Source organism: Macaca nemestrina, chromosome 9 (genome assembly GCF_043159975.1).
Source record: "Macaca nemestrina isolate mMacNem1 chromosome 9, mMacNem.hap1, whole genome shotgun sequence".
NCBI lineage: Eukaryota > Metazoa > Chordata > Mammalia > Primates > Cercopithecidae > Macaca > Macaca nemestrina.
In genome coordinates, this window is record NC_092133.1 from 33,985,342 (window position 1) to 33,999,160 (window position 13,819).

The following is a 13,819-nucleotide window of genomic DNA, read 5'->3' on the forward strand; positions in this document are numbered from 1 at the left end:
TCATAATATACCAGACAATGGAATATTATTCAGTGCTAAAAAGAAATGAACTATTAAGCCATGAAAAGATGTGTAGGAAACTTACATGCATATTACTAAGTGAAAGAAGTCAACCTGAAAAGGCTGCATACTGTATGATTCCAACTAGATGGCATTCTGGAAAAGCCAAAACTAGGGAGATGGTAAAAAGGTCAGAGGTTGCCAGGGGTTAGCAGGGAGGGAGGAATGAATAGGTGGAGCACAGAGCATTTTTAGGGCAGTGAAATTATTCTGTATGATGCTATAATGGTGAATAGATGTCATTATAAATTTGTCCAAACTCATAGAATATACAAAACCAATAGTGAACCTTAGTGTAAACTATGGGCTTTGTGTAATAGTGTTATGTCAATGTAGATCCATCAGTCGACACAAATGTACCACTCTGGTGGGGGCTGCTGATAAACTGATGATGAGGGAGGTTATACATAATGGGGGCAGGACATTATGTGAAGTCTCTATACTTTCTGTTCAATTTTGCTGTGAACCTAAAACTGCTCTAAAAACTAAAGTCTATTTTAAAAAAGCAAGTGGTAGAATAGTGTGATTCTATTTTGATTTTAAAAATTACGTATTTACACTTAACAGATTCAAGCAATATAAATGTTGATTCAAATGAACTGTTCATAGTGGTTATTCTTGGAGTGGGGGAAGGCAGGGGCTTCTGAGCCTTTCTTTCTTACATTAATGAATGTGAACAATGAAATGAATGAATATGAAAGTTCCTGCAGCCCACAATGGTTCTAAAAGAACTGACAGAAGCATTGCAGAACCATGATCTGTAATCTTCTGGAATCACTGAGAATCATAAAAGTATCAAAAGATGGGATGAATGCCTTGATATTTTTAATAGGGATAGAAAGGCTGTACAATGAAACACTGCAAAACATAAACAAAGGAGTCAGGAAACCTGAATTCTAGACTTAGCTCTGCTGGTCCTATGTAAAATGATTGATCCCAAATCTCCTCTTAATGGTCTCAAAACATCTCTTCTTAATAACTCAGTGTGGGTGTGCTGCAGTGTAAATCATTGATTGCACGGAGATAATTCAATAGAAAAGAATGACTCATCTACATGATTCAGGAGAAAATATGCCGTATCATTTCTACTTAGCAAGCAAATGTTAACTAATTAAGTTTTGCACTTAAATAACTTTGGAAAATCTACAAAAGTTCAATGTTCATGATAAGCACAGAGTGGTACACCTTTGGTTAATCATTAGAGATAGATTTAATAAGGATTTTCATTCTTGTGTAATATTTTGGAATACATATCTAAATTTAAGTGGGAACAGTAAAAACATTGTTTTCCCTTCGCATTTTTTAAATTGAGCCTAGTAATTAATGTTCCTATAAAAAATTAAAAACTGTAACTAGGAAATAACAAAATAATTACTCCCAAATTCTGCCCCCAAGAATAATATTAACATTTTCATACTTCCAAAACAAACAAACAAAAATATTTTTAGAGGCCAGGCACAGTGGCTCATGCCTGTTATCCCAGCCCTTTCGGAGGCTGTGGTAGATGGATCACCTGAGGTTGGGAGTTCGAGACCAGCCTGACCAACATGGAGAAACCCCGTTTCTATTAAAAATACAAAATTAGCCAGGCGTGGTGGTGCATGCCTGCAATCCCAGCTCCTCGGGAGGCTGAGGCAGGAGAATTGCTTGAACCTGGGAGGTGGAGGTTGCGGTGAGCCGAGATCATGCCATTGCACTCCAGCCTGGGCAACAAGAGCGAAACTCTGTCTCAAGAAAAAAAAATCTTTTTAGAATATCCAGGGACCAAAAATGACATACAGATAATTGAATTAACATGAATTCTAAAACAAAAAACTAAAAACAAAACAAACAAAAAAAAAACTTGCTTCTATTGTAAAACTATTCTTCCTGTAATTATTAAAATTTGAAATACTGTGAAATCCTTTTGAATAAATTGCAAAGAATATATAAATAATGAATGAACTCATTGAATTAGACTTAGATTCTATAAAAAAGAGTTAACTATTAAAGGTTTTAGATTAATTTTTATAAAGAGTATATACTTTTACAAATAATGAAAGTTATCAATGGTACAGAATAATGTTCCTTGTATAATCAAAGGATAAACTTTTAACTTTTGACAAACTACCGCAAATGGGCTGGATTGTTCAGTATTTTTCCGGCAGCAGGATATCAACATAGAAAATAAATGATTAGGCAGAGCATGGTGGCTCTCGCCTATAAACCCAGCACTTTGGGAGGCTGAGGCGGGTGGATCACTTGAGGTCAGGAGTTCCAGACCAGCCTGGACAATATGGCAAAACCCCTCTCTACTAAAATATACAAAAATTAGCTAGGCATGGTGGGGCGCTCCCGTAATCCCAGTTACTCACGAGGCTGAGGCAAGAGCATTGCTTGAACCTAGGAGGCAGAGGTTGCAGTGAGCTGAAATTATGCCACTGCACCCCAGCCGGGTGACAGAAAGAGACTCTGTCAAAAAAAAAAGAAGTAAAGAAAGAAGGAAAGACAGGAAGGAAGGAAGGAAGGAAGGAAGGAAGGAAGGAAGGAAGGAAGGAAGGAAGGAAGGAAGGAAGAAAAGAAGGAAGGAAGGAAGGAAGGAAAATGATTAATTTAAGTCTTTACCTCATATCATCCCAAAAAGTATATCCTTGATAGGTCATAAAACACCAGAAAAAAATGAACTAACATAAAAAGATACACTACACAAAAAAATACTCTTTTGAGTACTGAAAAAAAAAGGATGATATTATAAAAGAGAAATATGTATACATAATTTTTAAAGAGAATGTTATAAAACAAATATTAATATTGAAAGCAGTCAAACTGAAAATATAGCTGATATAAATAGCATGGGGGCAATATAAACAGTAAATTATCACATGGAAAAACATATAGCTTTACAAGTAATTAAATACAAGTAAATTATCAAACATTTCTGAAAGAAACTGTTAATAGTGGTTAATTGCAGGAGAGCTAGAAGACTGAAGAAAACAAGCTAAAAAAACCCACCACATATAACAGTTGGATGCAGTGTCTCATGCTTATGTAATCTCAACACTTTGGGAGGCCAAAGTAGGAGGATCACTTGAGACCAGCCTTGGCAACATAGCAAGACCCCAACTCTACAAAAAAAAAAAAAAAAAAAAAAATTAGCCGGTTGTGGTGGTGCATTCCGGTAGTCTCAGCTACTTGGTAGGCTAACGGGGGAGGACTGCTTGAGCCCAAGAGTTTAAGGTGGCAGTGAGCTGATTGTGCCACTGCACTGCAGCCTGGGTGAGAAAGCGAGATCCTGTCTCTATTTTATTTTTTTTCTTTTCAGAAAGTCCAGACCTTACAAGACACCTTGTCTCTCTCTCTCTCGAAAGAAAGAAAGAAAGAAAGAAAGAAAGAAAGAAAGAAAGAAAGAAAGAAAGAAAGAAAGAAAGAAAAAGAAAGAGTGAGAGAGAGAGAGAGAGAAAGAAGGAAGGAAGGAAGGAAGGAAGGAAGGAAGGAAGGAAGGAAGGAGAAATATAAGATGTTGAATGTTGTAGGATATTAGCGTAATAGTTCCCTGAAAGCATCACCAAGACAACCTGTTGATCAAAACAATCTGTTGATAACACAAAGCTGTGTTTATTTTTATCATGGTAAGGAAAAACACTACCTTGACATACGTTGGTCTTTTTACTATGAACTTGTTTAAATGCATAGTAACAAATTCATTCTTATAATTTATACTTAGACTATTATTACAGTTTTGTGAATTGAGAACACGAGAATGGTCAAATTAGTGGGCCCAAGAAAATTTGCTGAACAAATATCTTTAAGCCTACTGCCAAGACTGTAAAATATGTATTTCTCTGTGTGTTTATGTATGTTCAGACATATAAGTAGAAATTTTGAGAGTACTTTTATTAGCACTTAAAATATTAGCACTGTAAAATATGTATTTCTCTGTGTGTTTACATATGTTCAGACATATAACTAGAAATTTTGAGAGTACTTTTATTAGCACTTAAAATATTAGCACTGTAAAATATGTATTTCTCTGTGTGTTTACATATGTTCAGACATATAAGTAGAAATTTTGAGAGTGCTTTTATTAGCACTTAGCTTTTTAGCTAGTTTGCTTTTTTTTAACTTGTTTTGGGACATATTTGAGAGAGATTACCAAGTGGTAATTTGCAAAAGGAGTTTGCAGTAAGAGGCCTATATCTTATTTAAAGGATATCTTACTTTGAGCTTAAATTATTTTACCATTGAGGTTGCATCCACAGAGCATCAAGTACAGAGCTGGGTACAAGGATATGGGCTAAAGTGTGCTATTCTCATAATCATAACTTCTGACATGAGAGACACCTGTGTTGTATCATGCATCCAGGAGAAGGAGATTCCTTTTGACCTATAAAGAAGGGAAGGGCCATTACTTTGGTATCTTGTAAGTGTACTCTTGGGAATAAGCTGAAAGATCTCCAAATAGGATGACTTATTTACAGGTGCCTTATCTTCACAGAAACTATAATTGACTTCTAAACAATTTCAAGGTACAAAGTACTTTATTAACTCGAGTGAACTCTGTTTTATTTTATTTTATTTTTTGAGATGGAGTCTTGCTCATCGCCCAGGCTGGAATGCAGTGGCATGATCTCGGCTCACTGCAAGCTCCGCCTTCCGGGTTCACGCCATTCTCCTGTCTCAGCCTCCCGAGTAGCTGGGACTACAGGCGCCCGCCACCACGCCCGGCTAATTTTTTGTATTTTTAGCAGAGACGGGGTTTCACCGTGTTAGCCAGGATGGTCTCGATCTCCTGACCTCGTGATCCGCCCGCCTCGGTCTCCCAAAGTGCTGGGATTACAGGCGTGAGCCACCATGCCCGGCCTTACTCTGATTGGCTTAAGTGAGCCGTATGGTGGTTTAAAAGTCACTGAACTCAGTCAAGCCAAGTGACTTAACTAGTAACACAGTTTTTCTAAAAAGATAGTTTTCCTAAAAAGATAGTTTTCCTAAAGATAGGATATCTCTTGCAAATGACCGTCATACTGTAACAGAGCTTTGGAAGGTTCTTAACCCTACTAACAAAGGTTGCTAGCAATTGCTAGAAGGAAAATGAACTCATTCTCCAATTATATTAAAATTCTTCTGAAGGGCATACCCAACTTTGGCTGGGTGTGGTGGTTCATGCCTGTAATCCCAGCACTTTGGGAGGCTGAGGCGGGCGGACCACTAGAGGTTAGGAGTTTGAGACCAGCCTGGCCAACATGGTGAAACTCCAGCTCTGCTAAAAAAAAAAAAAAAAAAAAAAAAAAAATTAGCTGGGCGTGGTGGCACATGCCTATAATCTCAGCTACTCGGGAGTCTGAGGAAGAAGAATCACTTGAACCCAGGAGGTGAAGACTGCAGTGAGCTGAGGTCATGCCACTGTACTCCAGCTTGGGTGACAGAGCAAGGCTTTGTCTCGAAAAATAAAAAATAAAAGGGTATACCCAACTCAAAATGGCTTGAATGAAAATACTTATTGGTTCAAATAACCAGAACCCACAGCTAGACCAGTTCTCAGGCTCGCCTTACTCCAGTGGCTCTGCTCCATCTCCCTCTCATTGTTTTGTTCTCTTTCGCCATCAGTGTAATCCTGAAACAGGTGGGTGAGATGGCTGCAAGTTTCAGGACTCACGTCCACATACCATAACACATAGTAAAATGAGAAAGGGTCATTTCCTGTAGGTCTCCCAGAAGAAACCGCCAGCAAACTTCTCCTGGCATCTCACGTGTAAATTCCTGAATCAATTCCTTACAAGGATGAGGTTACTCTTGGATTAATCAGGTCCATCCTGAAGCTGTGGTGAGGTCAGCCTTCCCTAAAGCACATGGGCTACATGGAAGAAGAGTGATTTCTAGGACAAAACCAGGGTTGGAAAAGAAGGGAGAGATGAAGTCTGGACAGGAAGCCAATGATGTCCATTAGAAATAAACCCCTAGTTTTCTTCTAGTCCAGATTCAGGACAATGTGAGAAACAATCTCTACTATTTACCATCATATTATAAAAAGGATTTGTAGTGGCTTACAAAAACATGTAAAATATAGCAAGATACAATGTGAAGAAAAAAAGAATAGAAAAAAGAAGGTAAAACGAGGGACAAGCCCATTATACAAAATTCATTCAGTATGATCCTGTCCACTTGCTACATGTGGGCTACAATTTTGACTCTGAGCTTCCTTCTATCTACCAATGAAAGGAGTGAAACTTAATCAGAGACTATGTCAGTGAGGCTTCTTTTGGTTGCAGGGGACAGAGATCGAAATCAAACTAGTACAAACAAAAAATGAAAAAGAAAATGTATTGGCTAATTTAATAGAAAAGTCCATGAATGGATCTAGCTTTAGGCGCAGATGGGTCCAGAGTCTCAAACAACATCCTCAGGACGTTTGCAACTGTGTTGGTTTCGTTTTCAAGTAGGCTCTTCCCAGTTGGTGGTAAAAATGGCCACAAAAGCTCTAGACTTATATGGTCCTTATGACCAGTAATCCTAGCAAAAGGAGTGTCTCTTTCCCCACAGCTCCAGGAAAAGTCTTTCGTAGGATTCTGAACAGCCCTGTTTGTGTTGTGTTCCTAGCTCTGGACCAATGAAGATGGACAAAGGAATGAGGCATTCTGACTGGCTAGCCAATTCCCCTCCCATGGGCAGGGGAATTGAAGCTATGTGATTAATAATCGCACCAGGAAAGCATCATTATTCAGGGGCAGCTTCAGAAAGGAAAAGAGCTAGGCAGACAATAATAATAATAATAATGTCTTTATAATGATATAATTCCATATACAAACCAATCGTTCAGAAGCCCAGCTACTCCTCAGGCTAACACTTAAGAAAAAGATTCTCTTCTAGGGTTCCAATGACACACTTATATAAATATTTTATACAGCTGTTTTCTATTTTTGTTTTTGAGACAGTCTTGCTCTGTTGTCCAGGCTGGAGTGCAGTGGTGTGATCTCAGCTCACTGCAACCTCCAGCTCACTGCAACCTCCATCTCTCAGGCTTAAGCAATTCTCCCACCTCAGCCTCCCCAGTAGCTGGAACTACAAGTGCGCACCACCACGACCGGCTAATTTTTTTTTGTAGAGATGAGGTTTTGCCACGTTGCCCAGGCTTGTCTCAAACTGCTGAGCTCAAGCGATCTGCCTGCCTCAGCCTCCCAAGAAGCTGGGATTACAGGCATGAGCCACTGTGCCTAGCCTCGAATACATTTTCAGTATAGACTAGTGGCATAATGCCAATGTGGTCTGATTTTTTTTTTTTTTTTTTTTGGTTCTGTGAGGAACCAGAGCAATACAATCCAAATACACAACATTGTGATTTTAAAGGATAAAATTTTTCATCTGCACAGGAATGGGTGGATTGAATATTTTCATCACAACTCTTGGTTGTAGGGGAAAAAAAATCCAATCAAACCAGTGTAGCCAGTTTACTGAAAGATGTAAACTAGAGAAAAAATAAGAAATAGTATTTTGCTTCCACCAGTGTCTTCAACAGTGCCATGTGACACTCCCTTCCCTTGTCTTTTTTTTTCCTTTTTTTTTTTTTTTTTTTTTTTTTTGAGATGGAGTCTTGCTCTGTCACCCAGGCTGGAGTGCAGTGGTGCAATCTCGGCTCACGGCAACCTCTGCCTCCTGGGTTCAAGCGATTCTCCTGCCTCAGTCTCCCGAGGAGCTGGGATTACAGGCACATGCCACCACACCAGCTAATTTTTTTTTTTTTTTTTTTTGAGATGGAGCCTCGCTCTGTCATCCAGGCTGGAGTGCAGTGGCGTGATCTCGGCTCACTGCAACCTCCACTTCCCAGGTTCAAGCCACTCTCCTGCCTCAGCCTCCCCAGTAGCTGAGACTACAGGCATGTGCCACCACGCCTGGCTAATTTTTTGTGCTTTTAGTAGAGACGGGGTTTCACCATGTTAGCTAGGATGGTCTCTATCTCCTGACCTTGTGATCCGCCTGCCTCAGCCTCCCAAAGTGCTGGGATTACAGGCATGGGCCACGTGGCTAATTTTTGTATTTTTAGTAGAGACGGGGTTTTACCATGTTGGCCAGGCTGGTCTTGAACTCCTGACCTCAGGCACCAGCTTCAGCCTCCCAAAGTGCTGGGGTTACAGGCGTGAGCCACTGCGGCCGGCCCCTTCCCTTGTCTTGACCACATCTCAAGGCAGATCCTACAGCTTTTTGGTCTCTTCCAAGTATGAAAAGGTCCAGGCTAATCTAATCTGAAACTTCTTTCTCACATCCATTTTATAAACAGCTTTATTAAGATGAAATTACACACAATTCAACCACTTGAAGTGTTCAATTCGGGATGGTTTTTAGCATATTCACAGAGTTTTGCAACCACTGCCACAACCAATTTGGGAACATTTTTATCACACACCAAAAACATCAACAACAACAATAACAACAATAACAACATCCAACTTAAAGCTTCTCTCCTTTATTGGCTCAGGGACCAGTTATTTCTAGGGAACAAAGTGTCATTCCTTTTATCATTTTTCCTTGTTACTCAATTCCTCCTTCCCCAATTCCAGGATTCGAGCAGGAAGGTGAGAACCTGGAGAAGGGGTACAAAAGTAATTTTGCTGGCTCAGGGACCACTGATGAATTTTTCAGTATGTGGGACTTTGAATGCAAAAACTGGAAAAGTTTCAAGCAAATGAGGATGGCTGGCCACTTACGAACTGGTGCTGTTTGTAATTCACTCTTGCTTGATCAAAGGCTAACCATAAAAGTTTTCAATGGGCCGGGCGCGGTGGCTCACACCTGTAATCCCAGCATTTTGGGAGGCTGAGGTAGGAGGATCACGAGGTAGGAGTTTGAGATCAGCCTGGCCAACATGGTGAAACCCTGTCTCTATTAAAAATAGAAAAATTAGCTAGGCATGGTGGTATGCACCTGTAATCCCAGCTACTCCAGAGGCTGAGGCAGGAGAATCATTTAAACCCGGGAGGCGGAGGTTACAGTGAGTCGAGATTGTGCCACTGCACTCCAGCCTGGGTGACAGAGCAAGACTCCGTCTTGGAGGAGAAAAAAAAAAAAAAAAAAAAAAAAAGTTTTCAGTGTTTCAGCTGCTTTCCAAGTGGTCCAACCTGAATTCTGTCCTTCAGCAGTATAATTTCCCACTACTAGTAATGTTAAGTTTGATTACTGGGTTAAGGTGAAAACAACCAGATAGTCAATTATGACATTTTCTACTTTTTTGACTAGCAAGTAATCTATAGGGTGATATTTTGGCACTGTGGATATTCAGCTGCCATTCAACATTTTATCAAATGGTTTTAGCATTGGTAATCTTTGACTGATTTATTTCACTTGGAGCTAATTACAAAATTGTTATTTTCTAATTCTAAGACATAAAAAATGTTGCTGTGAACATTCATGTACCAACTTTTTGTGAGGACATATGTTTTCAATTCTCTGGGAGTATATACCTAGGAATGGAATTGCTGGGTCATATGGCAACTCTGTGTTTAACATTTTGAGTAATTCCCAGACTGTTTTACCAAGGAGTGGCACCATTTTACATTCCCATCAGTGGCATATGAAGGTTATAGTTCCTTCACGTTCTATCCAACACTTGATATGGTCGGACTTTTGGATTACAGTAATCCTAGTGGGTATGAAGTGGTAACTCATTGTGGTTTTGATTTGCATTTTCCTAATGACTAATGATGTGCATTTTTTCATGTGCTTGTTGGTTAATAGTATACCTTCTTTGGAGAAATGGTTATCTTTTAATGTTGAATTTTAAGACTTCTTTATATATTCTAGATACAAGACCCCTATTGTATATATGATTCGCAGATTTTCTTCCATTCTGAGGGTTGTCTTTTCACTTTATTGATGCCACTTTGAAGCATAAGTTTCCAACTTTGATAAAATCCAATTTATCCAATGTTTTCTTTTGTCACTCATGCTTTTGATGTTATGTCTAAGATGGCTTTGCCTGACCCAAAAGTCACAAAGATTTACTTGTTTTCTTCTAAAAGGTTTTTTAGTTCTTAAATTTAGGTTATGATCCTTTGAGTTAATTTTTGCATTTGGTATAAGGTAAGGGTCCAACTTTATTCTCTGTATGTGGATATCCAGTTGTCCTAACACCATTTGTTAAAAAGACCATTCTTCCCCCCACTGAATTGTCTTGTAATCCTAGTCAAAAATCAATGGACTATACGTAAGTGCTTATTTCTGGACTCTCAATTGTATTCTATTGAGCTATATAATTATCTTTATGCTAGTACCACATTGCCTTGATTACCGTAGCTTTGTGCTAAGTTTTGAAATCAGGAAGTATGTCATCCAATTTTGTTCTTCTTTTTCAAAATTGTTTGGCTATCCTGGAGCATTTGCATTTCTGGATGGATTTTAGGATGAATTTGTCAACTTTTACACAAAAAGGCAGTTCTGCTAGATTCTGTAGATCAATTGAAGAGTGCTGGAATCTTAAAAGTAGTAAGTTTACCAATCTATGAACATGGGATATCTTTCCATTTATTTCTTCATTGTTAAGTCTTTTAAAATTTCTTTCAACAATGCTTTGTAGTTTTCATTACACTGTCTTACATGGTTTTTTTTTTTTTTTTTTTTTTGAGACTGAGCCTCGCTCTGTTGCCTGGGCTGTAATGCAGTGGTGCGATCTTGGCTCATTGCAACCTCCTCCTCCCAGGTTCAAGTGATTCTCCTGTCTTAGCCTCCCAAGTAGCTGGGATTACAGGTGCCCACCACCACACCTGGCTAATTTTTCTATTTTTAATAGAGACAGGGTTTCACCATGTTGGCCAGGCTGGTCTGGAACTCCTGACCTCATATGATCCACCCGCCTCAGCCTCCCAAAATGCTCGGGTTACAGGTGTGAGCCACTGCATCTGGCCTGTCTTAAACTTCTTTGATTAAATTTATTCCCAAGCATTTTATTCTTTTTGATGCCATTTTAAACTGAATTTTTATTAACTGCATTTTAGGATTGTTTGTTGTTAGTGTAATGCATTACAATTGGTTTCGTATACTGATCTGTGAGTAGGAAAACTCAAAAGTGTTTTTTCTGTTCTCACAACAATCAACACAGAGCACTTTTATAACCAAATGTGGGGAGTGAGGGGTCTCCCCGACGCACACCAAGCAAGCAATCACTTCTGCAGCAGACACCAGCTCAGTATACTCTAATTCAATCTCAACATTATCTACCTGAAGATAGCATCAGATCCCACAGGTTGAGGGCTCAGTCCTCAAGACTGTCCCCACACTTCCTACTCCCCCACCAGCCAACTTCCAACATCAGTTGCAAGCCCCAAATTATTTTGCCTGTGCTTCTCACCGACCAACTATAAATATTAATTCCCACAACTCCCCCCTCAGGTTTGATTGATTTGCTGGAGTAGCTAACAGAACTTAGGGAAACATGTTTAATATAATAAACGTGTATTATAGCTTTTTTTTTTTTTTTGAGACAGTCACTCCATTACCCAGGCTGGAGTGCAGTGGTGTGATCTCAGCCTTCTGCAACCTCCACTTCCCAGGTTCAAACTATTCTCCTGCCTCAGCCTCCTGAGTGGTTGTGATTATAGGTGCGCAACACCACGCTTGGCTAATTTTTTTTTTTTTTGCATTTTTACTAGAGATGGGGTTTTGCCATGTTAGCCAGGCTGGTCTTGAACTCCTGACCTCAAGTGATCCACCCGCCTCGGCCTCCCAAAGTGCTGGGATTACAGGCATAAGCTACTGTGCCCAGCCTACAAGGGGCTTTTTTTTTTTTTCCTTTTCATTTTAGAATCACGGGATATATGTGCAGGTTTGTTACAAAGGTATATTGCAAGATGCTGAGGTTTGGGGTATGACTAAACCCATCACCTAGGTAGTTAGCATAGTACCCAATAGGTAGTTTTTCAGCCCTTCCCTCTTTCCTTCTTCACTCACTCTAGTAGTCCTCAGTGTCTATTGCTCCCATCTTTATGTCCACATGTAGCCAAAGTTTCACTCCCACTTATAAGTGAGAACATGTGGTATTTGGTTTTCTGTGTCTGCATCAGTTTGCCACCAAAAAAAAAAAAAAAAAAAAAAGCCACAAAACACATTTATTAGTAAGGAAAAAATGCCACAAAATACATTTATTAGTCAGGAAGAGAATCGTGCATCAAGATTTAAGGCAGAAAGGGAAAAGCTAACTCTACTGTTTTGTGCAAATGCAGTCAGGTTTATTATCAGGACAGCCCTTATCTATATAGCAGCTAACCCCCGAGCCTTGAAGGGAAAAGATAAATACCAGCTGCCAGTCTTTTGACTGTACAAGAGCGCCTGAACAATCAGAACTCTTTTTCTGGATTGGTCCAACCAATGATGTTGTGGTTAGGATATACTGGCACCAGGCTGCTTGTACAGGCTGCAGAACTGTGAGCCAAATAAAATTTATTTTCAAGTTACCCAGTCTCAGGCATTTCTTTATAGCAACATGAATGAACTAAGAAAGACAACTGGTACCAAGGAGAGGGTGGTTGCTATAAAGATACTTGAAAATGTGGAAGTGGCTTTGGAACTGGGTAATGGGCAAAAGTTGGAAGAGTTTAGAAGGTTTGATTTCATAGACTCACAGCTGTAAGGAACTTACCTTGAGTCTCAGATGAGGCTTTGGACTTTTGAATTGATGCTAGAACAAGTTCAGACTTTGGGGATGGGATGATTATATTTTGCAATGTGAGAAGGACATGAGATTGGGGGTCAGGGGCAGAATACTATGGTTTGGATATGGTTTGCTCGACCCCTACCAAGTCTCATGTTGAAATCTGATCCCTAATGTTAGAGGTAGGGGCTTAATGGGAGATATTTGGGTCAAGGCAGCATATTCTTCATGCATGTCTTGGTGCTGTCCTTGCTACTGAGCGAGTTTTCACCCTATTAGTTTCCCCAGACTGATTACTAAAAAGAGCAATCAAGGGGCACCTCTTCCCCCTTCTCTTGCTTGTGTTCATGCCATGTAGTCTGTACATTCTGGCTCCCCTTTGCTTTCTGCCATGAACGGAAGCTTCCTGAGGCCCTCATCAGAAGCAGATGCTGGTGCCATGCGTCTTGTACAGTATGGCGACAGAAGTGACTTTATTTTAAATGCTAATCCACCTGGCTAACCCTGAGTCAAGGAATGCCTCCAAAATGTTTAGTTGATGTATTACTCTTTATGTAGAAACACCTATTCGTTACAAATTTCCTCCAAAACAATCCTTGTTGCTGCAGAAATCGTACACTGTGATTCCTGTAGCCACCTATACATTCTTATCAGACCACCTATACTTTTTCCTAAGATATAATCCCTGGGTCTGGGGGGTTATGGGGCAGAGATCTACCTGTCTTGCAGCCACCCAAGACCATGCTTCCGTCCGTAAATTCCCTCAATAAACCACACAATACTGACAAATTGGATTTGTCTACCTTGTTTTCTCAACTCCTTCTGGCTTTGAATATATGGCCCTTTCATCGAACATGTAGCTTGCAGAACTGTGAACCAAATAAAACCTCTTTTCTTTATAAATTACCCAGCCACAGGTATTCCTTTATAGCAACACAAATGGACTAAGAGAGACACTTTGCCCTTAAGTCAGAAGTACCTTGCCAATAAGAGACTATCTTTTAAAGTTCTTTTGATATTGAACAATGCCCCTGGCCATGCAAAACCACAAGAGTTCAACCCTGAAAGCGTCAAACACAATGTCTCTAATTTAGCCTTGAGATCAAGGGGTCATAAGGACCTTTAAGGATCCTTACATATGGTCCTCTA